A 14764-nucleotide genomic window follows, 5' to 3' on the forward strand; every position below is an offset into this window, starting at 1 on the left:
ATACTGTCTCATCTACCTTTTTTTTTTTTTTTAATGTGGGTTTAAGAAGGTCTCGGTAGTGGGTGTTTTTAAAAAATGTGTATGTTTGTATGCATTAAACAAATTTAGGATTTTACATCAGAAAATAAATCAAGCTATTTGATACCTTCTAAGGATGCACAAAAGAAAGAATAGTATTTGGATTTATTGCTTAGTTACAGTGACATGTCTGCTGGTAAAGTGATGAAATTGTTTAATGAGTTAGTATGTCTCAATTCTAATAAAATTGGCTATAGGTTTATGTTTATGCTTGTGATTTTAGTTTTTACTATGGTAACCTCTGTTCTACCAGTTAAAAATTTAAAAAGACTTTCCAGAATTGAGTGCTGTACTTTTTATATTGGGAATCGCAGATCATCTCTAATTCTTGAAACACCAGCCCTGAGTTGTCTTAATACCATCACTGTCTTTCTCATCCATGAAAAAATCTTTCAGAATATATAAGTTTGGGTATTAATTAGACATAATTTCAAGTCATTTTGGGAGGTGGGGCTGGAATCTTTCAATGAATTCTCCTGTATTTCAATTTCCTTATACTCTCCCACCACTTTATTTTACTGTGAACTTGAATAATTTTATGTTTTCATATGATTTTTCTTTGATCCATAGCAGTCAGTTTTATTGGAAAACAAAAGCACAAAGCAAAATACCCCAAACTGAAGCTTCCACAAATGTCAAGCGATTAGCAGAGTTCCTGTACTTCAAAGTAGTGAGGGTGAGGTGAGGGTTTGATTGAAATGAATGATTTATTAGTTTTCTATGTTCTGTTCAATTAAGCTGTTTTTTCTTTTGACCTTCAAGTAGGTTCCAAATACATAAAACAGAGTGAATTCATTTATATTTTCTAATTTTGCTTTAAAAATAATTTATTATTTATAATAAATAATTCTGAAAAGATTTACAGCATTATACTTGCTTTGGGCAGTTTTTTGGAATGCCATTTGGAAACATGAGATGTACCTCTCTTTTGATTTTTGCAGTGCTTTGGGTAAGTGCTAAACTTCTTGCATCGTTCTCACCGAATTTACAGGATAAGTTTAAAAGTATGGCCTCAGTCTTAACGATAAATGATTGTGCCTAAAGTCACTGTAAATAACAAATAATTTAGGTAGCCAACCTTTATTTATTTATTTGGTTGCACCAGGTCTTATTTGTGGCAGGCAGGCTCCTTAGTTGCGGCAGGTGGCCTCCTTAGCTGCAGCATGTGGGCTCCTTAGTTGCAGCTCCAGGGCTCCTTTAGTTGTGGCTCGCCAGCTCCTTAGTTGTGGCATGTGAACTCGTAGTTGTGGCATGCATGTGGGATCTAGTTCCCTGACCAAGGATTGAACCCAGGCCCCCTGAATTGGGAGTGCACAGTCTTATCCACTGCACTGCCATGGAAGTCCCAGTGGCCAACCTTTTTTTTTCTTTTTTAAAAATTTTAATTTATTTTCTTTTTTGGCCGTGTCGGGCAGCATGCAGGATATAGTTTCCCGACTAGGGATCGAACCCATGCCCCTTGCAGTGGAAGCAGAGTCTTAACCACTGGACCACCAGGGAAGTCCCCAACCTATTTTTTAAAAAGTATTTATTTATTTAGCTGTGCCAGGTCTTAGTTGAAGCAAACGGGATCTTTGTTGTGGCATGTGGGATCATTTACTTGCGGCATGCGGGATCTAGTTCCCTGACCAGGGATCGAACCTGGGCCCCCTGCGTTGGGAGCGTGGAGTCTTAACCACTGGACCACCAGGGAAGTACCATCCCAACCTATTTTTATTGTAATCTTTTTTCTAGGTTTGGAGCTCTGTGTGAGGCTGGTTTTCAAAATACACATTTTAAAAAGATTTGTTAAAAATATGGGTTTTATCTACCTTGTGATTTTTGGCAGAAATTTTCATAAATGGTTCCTATTCTTAGAGCAAAATAGGGCAGTAGATATTGAACCTACTGAGGAGCTGCCCAAGAAGAGAGAGCTTAAACCCTGTGGGGTCTTTTAAAAACAGTGTGTCTGGGCTTCCCTGGTGGCGCAGTGGTTGAGAGTCTGCCTGCTGATGCAGGGGACACGGGTTCGTGCCCCGGTCCAGGAAGATCCCACATGCCGCGGAGCGGCTGGGCCCGTGAGCCATGGACTCTGAGCCTGCGCGTCTGGAGCCTGTGCTCTGCAGCGGGAGAGGTCGCGACAGTGAGAGGCCCGCATACCGCAAAAAAAACAAAAAACAAAAAACAAACAAAAAAAATAACAGTGTGTCTGAGAAGATACTCCCCTTTCAGTTTAGTTTGAGCAGTAGCTCTCTCGTACTAGCTATTAACCTAAAATAGAAGTTCTAATTAATGCATTAGAATTGTATCTGAACGTAATATTTCATAAATATGGGTCTTAAAAGCAACCTGAATGTAATATTTCATAAATATAGGTCTTAAAAGCAACCTATTAAAATTGTTGTATAAAAGTTTTCACTGAATTTTATCCCTCATATTTTTTCCATTTTACTACTAATAGTACTATGTTTGTATATAAGGCTATGTTGATGTAATTATGGTCATATCATTGTTTAAGCTCTTTTTTGTCCCTTTTCTGATTTTTGCCTTGAAGCCAGTTAACAGAGCATCAACTATTGTAATTAATTTAGATTGAATACATTGCTTAAAATATTGACATGCCACAATGACAGATAAAGTGCTGCATTTTAAACCTGTGTAGTCTAGTCGTACAGAGTAGCTCACTGTTTTATCAGATAAATTTTACATTCTAGCTGAAAGGCCTACTTAAATATATTTGCATGTATATAATACATAGTCCTCTTCCCAATCATTTAAAAAACAATTAGCTTATTCTGTGCTTGAAAGTAAGCCATGAAGTTATGTGATTACCAAATTTTCAAAAACAATTGCTTAATGTTTTGAACTTCATTATGGTTAGGAAAACGGAGTCAGGAAAACCAGTGGGAGAATAATTTGTTTCCTGAGGAATAGAGCAGTAGAATAGCCACAACAAACCAAGCATTAGGTTTTATGTTACTTATTGCCTTCATTCAGTTTCCATTTTCATTAAATGTTTGTGAAACACCTGGTTTTCTCTAGTTGCAGTGCCTATGTTTAAAGCTTTCTACTATAGTTGTTTCTACATAGTATCCTTTTTATATGATGTCAAATCTAGTATCCCGTGCATATATTTTAAGTTTACAGATTATACAAGGAAATAATAAGCATCTTTGTGCTTAAAAAAAGGCCATATTTACATCTTAGTAAATGGAACCTTTCTCGACTAGTGCTTTTCAAATAGTAAAAATTTTTATTGTGTAAAGGAGGAAGGGAACTTAAGCATCGGCATTATGATCATTTTTTCCCATATCCTATTAGCTAATTCCAAGATTGTTTAATATGGTATCCACCCATTTCATTTGGCTGCAACCTTTGCTCTTATGAAAGTAAGACTGATTGTTCTGAATTGCTCTGTATATGTGCTTTGGCACAGCATGAAGGTACCCTTAATAACATTGCCATTGTCTTTAAAACAGCTTGCAGCTATGACTACAAATAAAAGGGTGTGACAGGAGGGCATGACAGATAATGGTTCTTTTTTCCGCCCCTAGTGTTTAACAAATCTGCTTTGGACTGTGAGCCTTTTGTGTTTCCAGGACTACCTACTGTATTTTCTGTATATTGTTCCTAGTCAACTAAAATGTTTGCATATAACTTTGACATGTCTACAGTCGACCACTTTGAATTCTTTTTGTGGAGGCAAGCAAAACAAAATGTGTGGGAAGAAGTTGAGTAGCCTTGCCTCTATTGGCATTTTATTCCCCCACTTGCATACTTAAATATGTACTTAAATTATTTTGTGTGACTGTTGTCTTCCAAATGTTTGTTTGCTTTTGTCTGGTTTAGAAATTTGGGAATGGCCTTTGGTTTTAATTCCCTTCCTTTTTCAAAGCACAGTAACACTATCTTTACTGTGTAATTTCTTTTTAAACATGGAAAAAAATTGCTGGCTATTTGATTGGCTTTCTTTTAGATTGCTGAGAGATTCTGCACTGACCATGAATTGAGGATATTATTTGTGTCATACTTTATTCTATTTTAAATAATTTTATCAAGTGACATTGAAACAAGAGGGAAGGGGGCAGGGCACAACCTTTAAAAGAATGACACAGCCATAGTACTTGGCGAAAACTTGTGAGAACCGACTAGGTCCAAGATGGCAGAAGGTTCTCGACTTCCAGTAGACCTTGAGCCTCATTATACACTCATTGTAATACATTAGCATGCTAAATGACACACCCACCAGCACCATGACAGTTCTGAGGCTAACCATAAAAGGCCGAAAAGTGGGCAGTGGCCCAATTCCTGGAAATCTCTGCCCCATCGCCAAAATAATTGGAATAATCCTCCCACTCATTAGCCTATGAAATTATCCAGCCCATAAAAACTAACCACACCATATGTGAAAGCTTCTTGCCTCTTGACTTTCAAGATGGCCCACACTGTCTGTAGACTGTGTTTCTCTCTAAATAATTCCACTTCTTACCTATTACTTCTTTTCCAAATTCTTTTGCGATGAAGCAAGAACCTCAAATTCACTAGGAACAATATGGGGGAAAAAGTAAATATCCATAATGCATAAATCAGAAAAGCTTCCTTACTGCTTTATGAGGTTATCTGAATCCTATATTCCTCACTGACCCTTTTAAGAGAAAGGGATTGACGTTTAATTATGGCAGTCTCATATGGTTGTTAGCATTTACTCCTATTTTACTGATTGAAAAACGGAGGATCAGATAAAACAAGCAGTTTGCATAGAATTACAGGCACATAGCTTGTAAGAGTCTGACTCCAAAGCCAATACTTTTAGTTCTAAACATATTTTCTACTTGAAGTTGAAACAGGTGGGAAGGGAGCAGGGCCTTTGAAAGAATGACATAGCCCGAGGACATGACATAAACTGATTAGAACCAAATGGGTCCAAGATGGCGGACAAGTCGACTTACACTAGACCTTGAGCCTCAGTATATGTTCACTGTAACATGTCAGCAAGCTAAATGACACACCCACAGGCGCCAAGACAGTTCCAAGGCCAATAAGGATCAAAAAGTGGGCAGTGGCTGACTTCCTGGAAATCCCTGCCCTTTCCCGAAATAGCTAGAATACTCCTCCCACTCATTAGCCTATGAAATTACCTATCCCTATAAAAACTGACAAACCCATACCCTCGTGCCTTTCTCACCTGAGATGGAGTGTGTTTCTCCCAAGGCCACTCTTGCCTTCTGAGATGGCCCACACTCTGTCTGTGGAGTGTGTTTCTAACTAAATCTACTTCTTACCTATAACTTTGTCTCTCACTGAATTATTTCTATGATGAGACATCAAGAACCTGAGCTTCACCAGGCCCTGAAACCAGGTGTGTGATCTCAGTTGGAAGACTGTGGGTTTTGGCTGGGTTTGAGTCCCGGCTGCATGGGTTCAAGTCCCAGTCTGGGTTTTGGCTGGGTTTGAGTCCCAATCTGAGGTGCACGGTTTCAAAGTGGCTTATTTCTAGGGTCAGTTTGTCTTTTGGCAAATCCACTTGATAGCATAAAATATTTAATGTTGTAAATAAATCACAATTTGATATTATTTAAGGTGTACTAAGGAACAAGAATAACTTGCCTTTGATTTCTCATGGAATTAATTGATAATTATTAGCCTTACCTTTAAAGGTACTGCTATAGTATTTTAACATGGATTTTAAAATTTGGTTTTCACATTAAGATTCTTCCAAAGTTGGATTATTACCTTTATTTTACAGATGATGAAACTGAGATGCAAATTTGAAGTAAGTGCTAAGTATGTCTAGATGTGAGATTCAGGTTTTCAGAAGAAAACAGTGGTTTACTTTAAATAGAACTCGGTGATTTGGAACGAAGATACTTCAGGCAAGCAGTGTCATCAATTCCTCCTTAGTTCCCTTATCTTTTAAATGAAGAGGTTGAACCAAGTGATCTCTAAATGCCTCTTGCGCGACACGTGGGATCTTAGTTCCCTGACCAGGGATCCAACCTGCACTCCCTGCATTGGAAGGGCAGAGTCTTAACCGCCAGGGAAGTCCCTAAATGCCTCTTTAAATGCTCCAGGATGAGCATACTTTAAAAGCCTCAGCGATCCATGAGCTTGAATGAGAAAAATGTTAGATTCTTGTTTTCACTAATCTCTAACTGAAATGTACCAATTGCTTCAAACCACAGCAAGTCAGCAGTCCCTGTGACTTTGTCATCAATTGACAGATATTTTTATATTACATTGTAGTTGTTATAGATACCTTGAAAATATTATTTATGTTGGTCATAATTTGGAAATTATGGTAGTTAATAGACTTGTCATTAGAGCTCACTATTTTATATATTAAACAAGAAGTGTATTGAATACTATATGAGTTTTAAATATTTTTATAACCATATAATCGGTTTTCTCAGTGTATGTATTTTTGCTTTAAAAAATAATTCCAGAGTCTATAATGTTTGCATACTGCCAAAGAAGTTTGTAGCACAAAAAAGGTTATATACCCCTGAGCTACACGTTCTCCGCTGTGACTACAAAATGGCCCATGTTGATTCTGGTCGATGTGAAATAACTTTTGGACATTGCTTCTTCAGGGGGCTGTGTGTGGATGGGGGAATCATCTCTGCATTGCTCTCTCACGTTTCCAGAATGAATGGACTATGATTATGTAACTTTCCATGAATATTGAGCAAGCTAGATAGACGCAAAATGGTGATGATAGAAATACATGATCTTCTCTGTTTTGGATATCTTTTTTTGCAAGAATTAAGTTTCTAAATAGTTGTTCCATTTGAGGGATACAGGAAAAGACCTTTTATTTTAGGTTATCTGCTGTTGATTGTCCAAGCCAGGAGGACTAGCTTGCCAAAAACAAGTTACCCGCACAACACATGTACTGCACAAAATATTTCTGAAACAGATGATCAGTTGGAAGGCTGTATCACCTTAAAAACATTCGGGCATTTGCTGCTGAGTTTCACCTTTTTGTGTTGAGTGTGTGTGGTGATTTTTTTTTTTTTTTCCATTTTTCTTTTGTGCTTGCTTGACTCTTAGTAATTTATGTATTAATTGGTTATGAGGAAGGAAATAGTAAATTCTTCATATTAGTAAGAATTAGGATTATACACAAAACTCTATAGCTTAATTGGAACACAAAGACTGCTAGAGTTCTGTCCTGTGGTGAGTCCATTATTCCATTTGTAATAAGTTTATCTTTAGATTGGGTAGGGTGGGATTTGCATTCCCGAAGTTACAAAGAGTTTCCAGATTCTTATCGGTCAGTATTAGGAGAGATTGTTTTCAATGGTGATAATGAGGCTATTCCCAGGAGGAGACTTAGTCACTGGCAGAATTGTCAGAACCCTGGAATAGTTTGGGAAAACTTAGAATGGAAAAAGCAATCGTTTCAAAAAACAAAATGTGACAAAAAAAGCTGCTTTTGGGGGGAGGGTTAGATGGGGATGGATGAAGGTGGCAAGAAACCAGATGAAGGCCGAGAGCTATCTAGAAGCTGGAAGAGATGAGTATTATTTCCCTAAAGCACTCTAGTGTGAACATGAAGTTTTGAGTGTCCTGAGATTAAGCTGGTTAACAGCCACTAATCTGGAAGTATGTTCTTTGTGTATATTGGCAAGGTTTAATTTCACTTTGACAAAAAAAGAAATTCTTCTGGTAGCAGCTTGTTTTTGTTGCAAGTTTGAGAAAAATTTAAGGCTTTTTTTTTTAATGTCAGAGGCATATTTTATTGGCATTAGGTGTACGTATGTAAGGAGTGTTCATGATCCTACAGGCCACATGACCTAGGCTAGGGTTCACTAATTAATAATGAAGACAAAACAGTCTTTGCCATGATTAGGCAGAATGAAGATGAGAAATGTAGTCCATGCCTTCAGGTATGTCTGACCCACCTCAATTTTAAGTGCAAAAGGGATCTTTTTTAGATTAGGATTTCTTCATGGCTACCTGCCTGCCAACATAACAAGCTGTAAAACCTTGTTTAGTTTTCCTTAAATCCAGAAATGATTCTATAGCAAATCCAAACAAATCCAATCACTCTTAAAGGAATAAGTGAAAACATGTGTAGCTGCTTGAGCTGGACCACATCTGTCTACAGATAGGCTTAGTCCTCTGTGCTAAGCAAATTCCTCCTTGAATATCCTATGCTGACCATGACCACCATCATCGTTCAATCTGGAGGTGCACAGAGGATGTGACAGCATTTACTTATCTGAACTGTGTTTTGTAAACTGACTATAATAACTTTACTAGCTAGATAAGAGTCAACCTGACAGCTATATAAGGAAAGAATAAAAACAAATACCAGATGCTATCCAGTTGTGTTTAAATAAGGTATCTTGAAATTTATATGTACTGAAAACTTTTAATTTAGTGTCTGGAATAATAAAGATGTGAAAGAAATTGAATTTGTTGCCCTTAAAGGCACACTCTAGAGTTTGTTGTGTTTATTATCTGAATTTCTCACAGGGTTAAATGGAAAGTCTTTTTTATAGTGTTTTGAAAGAATGTAGGCTTGCAGAGGGAAACCCATTGTGAGATAGGGAGTCATTTGGTGTGGACTGCTGTGGTAACTCCTGGGAGGTAAGCTACCACCATTTCCCAAGCTGCACCAGGTTGGGTATCATATGATACAGGAATATCCCTAAATAATAGTTGGAGTATCTGTAAGATGATTATTAACTTTTTACTGGGCAAGTAGTAAATGTTGTAGAAAAATTGGAAATACCACAAATGAAAGGAGAAAAATTTCTTGTTGGGAAATCTTGTAAACTGAAAAAGGAATCATGAACTAAATCAAACTGAACTTCTGCTAGCTTTTCTCATGTTTTTATTTTGTATTTTTTTCTATCAAAGTGTTAAATATGCATAGTTTAAAGAGTCAGTAGCTCTGTAAGACTTGTTTTGAAAAGTAACAGTTCTCCCACTTCATCCCTCACTTCTCCCTCTCTAGAGGCAAACACTTTAATTTCTTATAGCTGATTCTTACCTCTTTGTTCTTGCAGGGGAGTAAAAATTCTTCCTACTCTACTCCTAGGTTCTCTAGCTAGCGCCCTGTAAATGGACTGACAAGAGACGTACTAACAAAGGAGAAGCATACACATTTATTTAATATATGTTTTATGTAACATGGGAGTCTTCATGAGGAAATGCAGACGTGAAGAAGTGGTTTAGCTTGAGCATTTTTATATTGGGTTTGAAAGAGTAGAAAGTCTTGGAAGAACGTGATAGGACAAAATAACATGAGCTAAAGTTAGTAAACTGGGGAAACAAGGCCAGTTACTTTGAATTTCTCTCCTTGTCCTTCCAGCTTCAGAAATGAGGATCCTCCCTTCCTCCAGGTATAGGGAGGACATCTCTCACATGAGGGTCTTAGGATCTGCTTCAGGGTAGAAGAGAAGGTCAGAGAGTCCTTCCTGCACCTGTCCTTTCTCAGATTTCTTCAGCTTAAAATATTCACTATGCCAAGGCACCGTTATTTTGGGGTAGCAAGTTCTGAACCTTGTCATTCTTAATAGCATTCTTGTATTCTGATTTCTTGATTTCTCACCTTCAAGTATTATCTCTTGATTTCCCATTACGGCAGATGAGGATTTAGTTCTTTTTCCACATCCCCAGGTACCTTTTTTGTTTTCCTGTCTTGGTATAGATGTTCATAACTGCTTAGATCAGTATTCAGTGTTTACACTGAATACTGGAGGTGGTCCAGTGGTCCAGTGGTTAAGACTCTGTGCTTGGTGGTCCAGTGGTTAAGACTCTGCACTTGGTGGTCCAGTGGTTAAGACTTTGCATTCCCAATGCAGGGGGCTCGGGTTCGATCCCTGATCAGGGAACTAGATCCTGCATGCCGCAACTAAAGATCCCGCATGTGGCAACGAAGACCCCGTGTGCCACAACTAAGACCTGACACAGCTAAAAAAAAAAGTATATATATACACACACACACACACACACACACACACACCTTTAAAAAAAAAAGTGAATGTGCTATTCACAGTTAAGCCATGTAGTAATCTGTGAACACTTTTACTTTTCTGTACAACGTTTGTTTTTCTCTGAAATTTATATTTTTCTTTGTTGCCTACTTTTATATTAACTCCTTTTATAGTTCAAATTGCAACTTGCTCAACTTTCCTTTCAGGATTCTGACACTTCAGGTGTTCCATTAACTTCCCATCTTCCTGAAGGTGTGATCACATCTGGACTGGTTGCCCACTGTTTTTATGCATACTTCTTATCCTGGGACTTCCCTTCACCAGCATCTTGGGGTTACTCTTTGCCTCTGTGTGTTGGATTTTTTGTTTTCCAGATCTCATATCTTCCTGTGTCTTACTTTGTCAGAATGTATTCTCCAGTAGCTGCCTGAGAAAGATTAATGGGAGTTTGATTTTTAATCACCTCTGAGACCTTGAATGACTGAATATGTCTTACTTTGTCCTTACTCTTAATTGTTTGTTTGGCTGGCTGTAGAATTCTAGCTTGCAGATCTTCAAGGCATGACTTCATTGTTTTCTAATTTCTTCCATGTTTACTGCATTGCTTTTGAAGCTGAAAGCCATTAAGTTTGTGATTATTTATATGATCAGTTCTTTCATTTCTGAGTGTTTAAAATTGCACAATAATATACCTTAGTGTGAGTTTGGTTCCCTCCATTGTGCTGAGCACTTGATGAACCCTTTCAATCTGGGAACTGTTTTGTTGATGACTTTCTCCCTTTTTTCCTTTTTATCCCCTCTTGAACTCTTATTATGCAGATATTGGACCTCCTGGACTAATCTTCCAGAATTCTATGCTATTCTGTTGAATATAACATATATAATATAACATTTCAGCTGTTACATTTTTAATTACCAAGAAAGCATGCTTGTGATCACTTTCTCCTTTTTGTCTTTTTTTTTTTTAGCATACTCTTCTGGCTTCATGTTTGTAATATTTTATCTTATGTTTCTGAAAATATTAATGGTGTTTTTCTCCCCAGAATTTTCTTCTGCCTACATAATCTCTATCAGGACTAGCTATGTAATTTGTAGGGCTGAGTACGGAGTGAAAATGTGGGACTCCTTGTTTAACATTATTAAAGCATTCCAAGACAGCAAGAGCATAGCGTCAAACCTAACATGGAACTCTTCCAAGTACAGGGTGCTATGTGACTGCCTAGGTCACGTGCCTGTGAAGCTGACCCTAGTCTCTCTCTCAGCTTTCTTTTTCTGTTTCCGTTTCTATTTTTCATACTAGAGATGTCTAACAACTCTTGGCTGTTTGCTAATATTTAAGAGTGGGATCCTAAGAAGCTGACTGTGAGCTCTGAACATGCAAGTAGGACTTATCAATTGTGTGCTTTGAGGTAGGATGATCTGTCTGGTCAAATTTAGTTTGGGAACTTTTCAGTATCTCTATATTTTTCCTTGTAGACTAATCACTGGTCAAATTCCCCAGAGACATCTCTTCTAATCTCCACTGCCTGGAAGTGAAGGCCTGGCTGTCAGCCTTTTGGGAAAGGTATTGATAGAGGGGAGGGAGCTGGGGTCAGTGACTAGTACTAGCACATCAGAGACAATTGTTAAATTTTCAGGAACTTTGCGAGTGAGTTGCTACATACTACAATTATTAAAGGTTATGCGGATTTATAATTAAATGTTATATTAAAAATTAATAAGTACTAAAACCCCACCACTTTCTATGTATTGTATTACTTTTTTTTCTTTTATTGTGGATGTTCTTGAGAGTACGTCTGTCTATATGGTGGGAATACCATGTAGTAATAGACATCGCTTCTGAACTCTGCATTCAGTGACATCATTTTGTAGCTTGAAGCAGCTATACTAGTAAACAGCAAACATTGCAAATAACTACACTTGTCCTCCCACCCCCCCAAACCCCAGCCAGTTGTTAAACGTTTATTTACCAACACACTATGGACTGGAATCTAGTACATATGTTAACTTAAACTGCCTTCACTTTACCTGGTGATTCCTAGTCCATATAAATCTCTGTTTATTTATAAACCTCCTTAGATTACCTTCAGTCTTGCAAGGGTGAGGGAAGGGCATTTGTCTGCCTGCCTGAGAGAGTGAAAAGGAATCTGAGAATTGCATTTCAGAAAGATTTTCTGTTAATTCTTCCCATTTATCCCTGCTGAGCCTTTTGGAGAAGTATTCCCGGAAGCTTACCTTAGGATTCGTTTTCTTGGGTCTTTGGGTCCTTTACCTTTTAATCATTTATTTTCCAGCTTTCAAAAATTTGTGGCTGTAATCTTCAGTTCTCTTCATCTCTGTGGGTTTATATCTTAAAAAAAAATTATCCCTTGGTGTTTGGGGAAGGATCAGTGAATAGCTATGTGTTTAGTCCACCATCCTTACCCAGAAGTCTCAGATCTAATTCTTGAAAAAAATAGGTAAATAGATTCAACAATTTAAGGGAGTTCTCAGTAGGCTTAGCCAGTCTCCTGTTGGTTTGCAAATCATATATAAATGCAGTCAGGAAAAAATTCTACTGATTCTAGAATACTTTTCATTTTCATAAAGGAAGAAGTTACCATCTGTAAGTAGATGTTGAACCAGATGACCTGCTGTTAGTTTTTGGTATGGATGTGTGGGGACATAAGGAAATACAGAGCAGTTTCAGGTCACATACTTTGGTATTACAGAGAATGGGAACCACAGTACCTAGTTGTCTCAGATTCTGTAGCCATTCCAGTTGCCCAAGTGGCTGGATCTGGCAACCTGGTCACCTCATCCACTCTGCAGCAGACATTTATTGCTCACTCATTTAGTGAGTCTTCCAATCTTGTGACTTGTCTCCATTCTTAACTTATTTTGCTCAAATTCAGTGTCCTGCTTTCCCCATTAGATTTGATGTGTTTGGGTTGGTTAGACTCTCATTACCCTTAATTTCACACCAGGCCACCTCATAGTCCATTAAGTTCTCCTTTGTCGATTGATTGATGGATGGATGGATGGATGGTTGTCTTAGGTCTTCATTGCTACCCACGGGCTTTCTCTCATTTTGGTGGCTTCTCTTGTTGCGGAGCACGGGCTCTAGGTGCGTGGGCTTCAGTAGTTGTGGCTCGCGGGCTCTAGAGTGCAGGCTCAGTAGTTGTGGCGCACGGGCTTAGTTGCTCCGCGGCATGTGGGATCTTCCCAGACCAGGGATCGAACTCGTGCCCCCTGCACTGGCAGGTGGATTCTTAACCACTGCGCCACCAGGGAAGTCCCCTTTGTCTATCTATTGATGGTTACCTTTTGGTTAAGTCTAGAATAGAAAAGTGTTAGGATACCAGTGTGGCAACTGAAGTGGAAGAAATTGCTTGTAATCTCTCAGGAGGGGGATGTGGGACTCTCAGGTACTTCTCCTGGATTCCTCTGTCGAGAAATGCATCTATTTACATATATTTTTAAGGCTCAGGACAGTTGTGGCTAAAAGGAACAAATATCTGACAGGATATAAAAGGAATAAATATTTGACACTGTGCATGTGAAATTATATTAGATGTCCAGGTGAACCTTCTTGTTCAAAGCTGTGAAGATGGTAATAATTTCTAAAGACCGAGGGTATAGCCATATCCACTTGTTAAATATTGCTACTAAAATGGCTTCTGGTAACTGCTGCTTATTGCCCCTTTTTTCAGTCTTCAGTTTTTTCTCCTTCCCTCACCATCTTTTGTGTTTTAATTAGAGAGTTTTTCCCCCTCTGTTTATGAGATACAGGTCAGGCACTTTGTATGTGCTAATGGCTGGGGCGGTTTTTTTTTGGTTGTTATTTGTTAGTTTTTGTTTTTTAAATCTGTTGTAATTTCTGGTGATCTCCTGCCTGGGAAGAAATGCTTCTTTTTCTCAAATGGCTCAGGGGGATTAGGCCAGGTTTTTTCCATATGATTGTATGCTCTCTACAGAGAGTCTGAAAAGACTTTTTTTTCTGGGCTTTGAACTTTATTCTTTTTTTTTAAAATAAATTTATTTATTTATTCATTTATTTATCTGTTTTTTTGTCTGAGTTGGGTCTTTTTTGCTGCGCTAGGGCTTTCTCTAGTTGCGGCGAGCGGGAGCTACTTACTCTTAGTTGCGGTGCGCAGGCTTCTCATTGCGGTGGCTTCTCTTGACGCAGAGCACGGGCTCTAGACACGTGGGCTTCAGTAGTTGTGGCTCACAGGCTCTAGAGCACAGGCTCAGTAGTTGGTGCACGGGCTTAGCTGCTCCACGGCATGTGGGATCTTCCCAGACCAGGGCTCGAACCCATGTCCCCTGCATTGGCAGGCAGATTCTTAACCACTGCGCCACCAGGGAAGCTCTGAACTTTATTCTTATTAAAAAATATTTCATGAGTACGACTGTTAAATCATTTTGAATAACATATTTAATTAACAAGGCATCTTATGTGAAAACAATAAAATACTATGAAATTGGGACTGTTTTGGGGTGTGCAGGTCCTAACTGTCATGCTTGCCATAATCTCTTCCTCAGAAACTGACCTCCATTTTCCTTGGCATTGCCCACAGCATGCATTTGAAATAGGAAATCTAAAAATGAGGGACCTTGTTGGTATGGTTTGGGGAGAATTGTGGTAGCATTATGGTACCTTTAATAAAAGCTCATTCAGGCGGTGGACTTTGTCTAGGTGATAGTGATTGCCTGCTTAACCAGCAGCGTCAGAGGAGCTCCTTTTCTCAGCCCTAGATGATAAAGCAGTTAGCCCTAAC

General features: G+C 38.4%; 1 protein-coding gene across 26 annotated transcripts in view; it reads left to right on the top strand.

Annotated features, from left to right (window-relative positions):
* The window catches only part of FBXO34 (F-box protein 34), an 86066-nt gene that overhangs the window by 39161 nt on the left and 32141 nt on the right, over positions 1–14764 (top strand). For 5 of the 26 annotated variants that reach the window (XR_007475670.1, XM_033404722.2, XM_033404725.2 and 2 more), the window contains one exon: positions 11481–11568. The exons of the other annotated variants lie outside the window; for them this stretch is intronic. The gene's annotated coding sequence lies outside the window, so the exon portion shown is untranslated. The remainder of the gene's footprint in view (positions 1–11480; positions 11569–14764) is intronic. 26 annotated transcript variants of the gene reach the window in all.

The sequence above is a fragment of the Orcinus orca genome, chromosome 2, assembly GCF_937001465.1.
Source record: "Orcinus orca chromosome 2, mOrcOrc1.1, whole genome shotgun sequence".
NCBI classification, from domain to species: Eukaryota; Metazoa; Chordata; class Mammalia; order Artiodactyla; family Delphinidae; genus Orcinus; species Orcinus orca.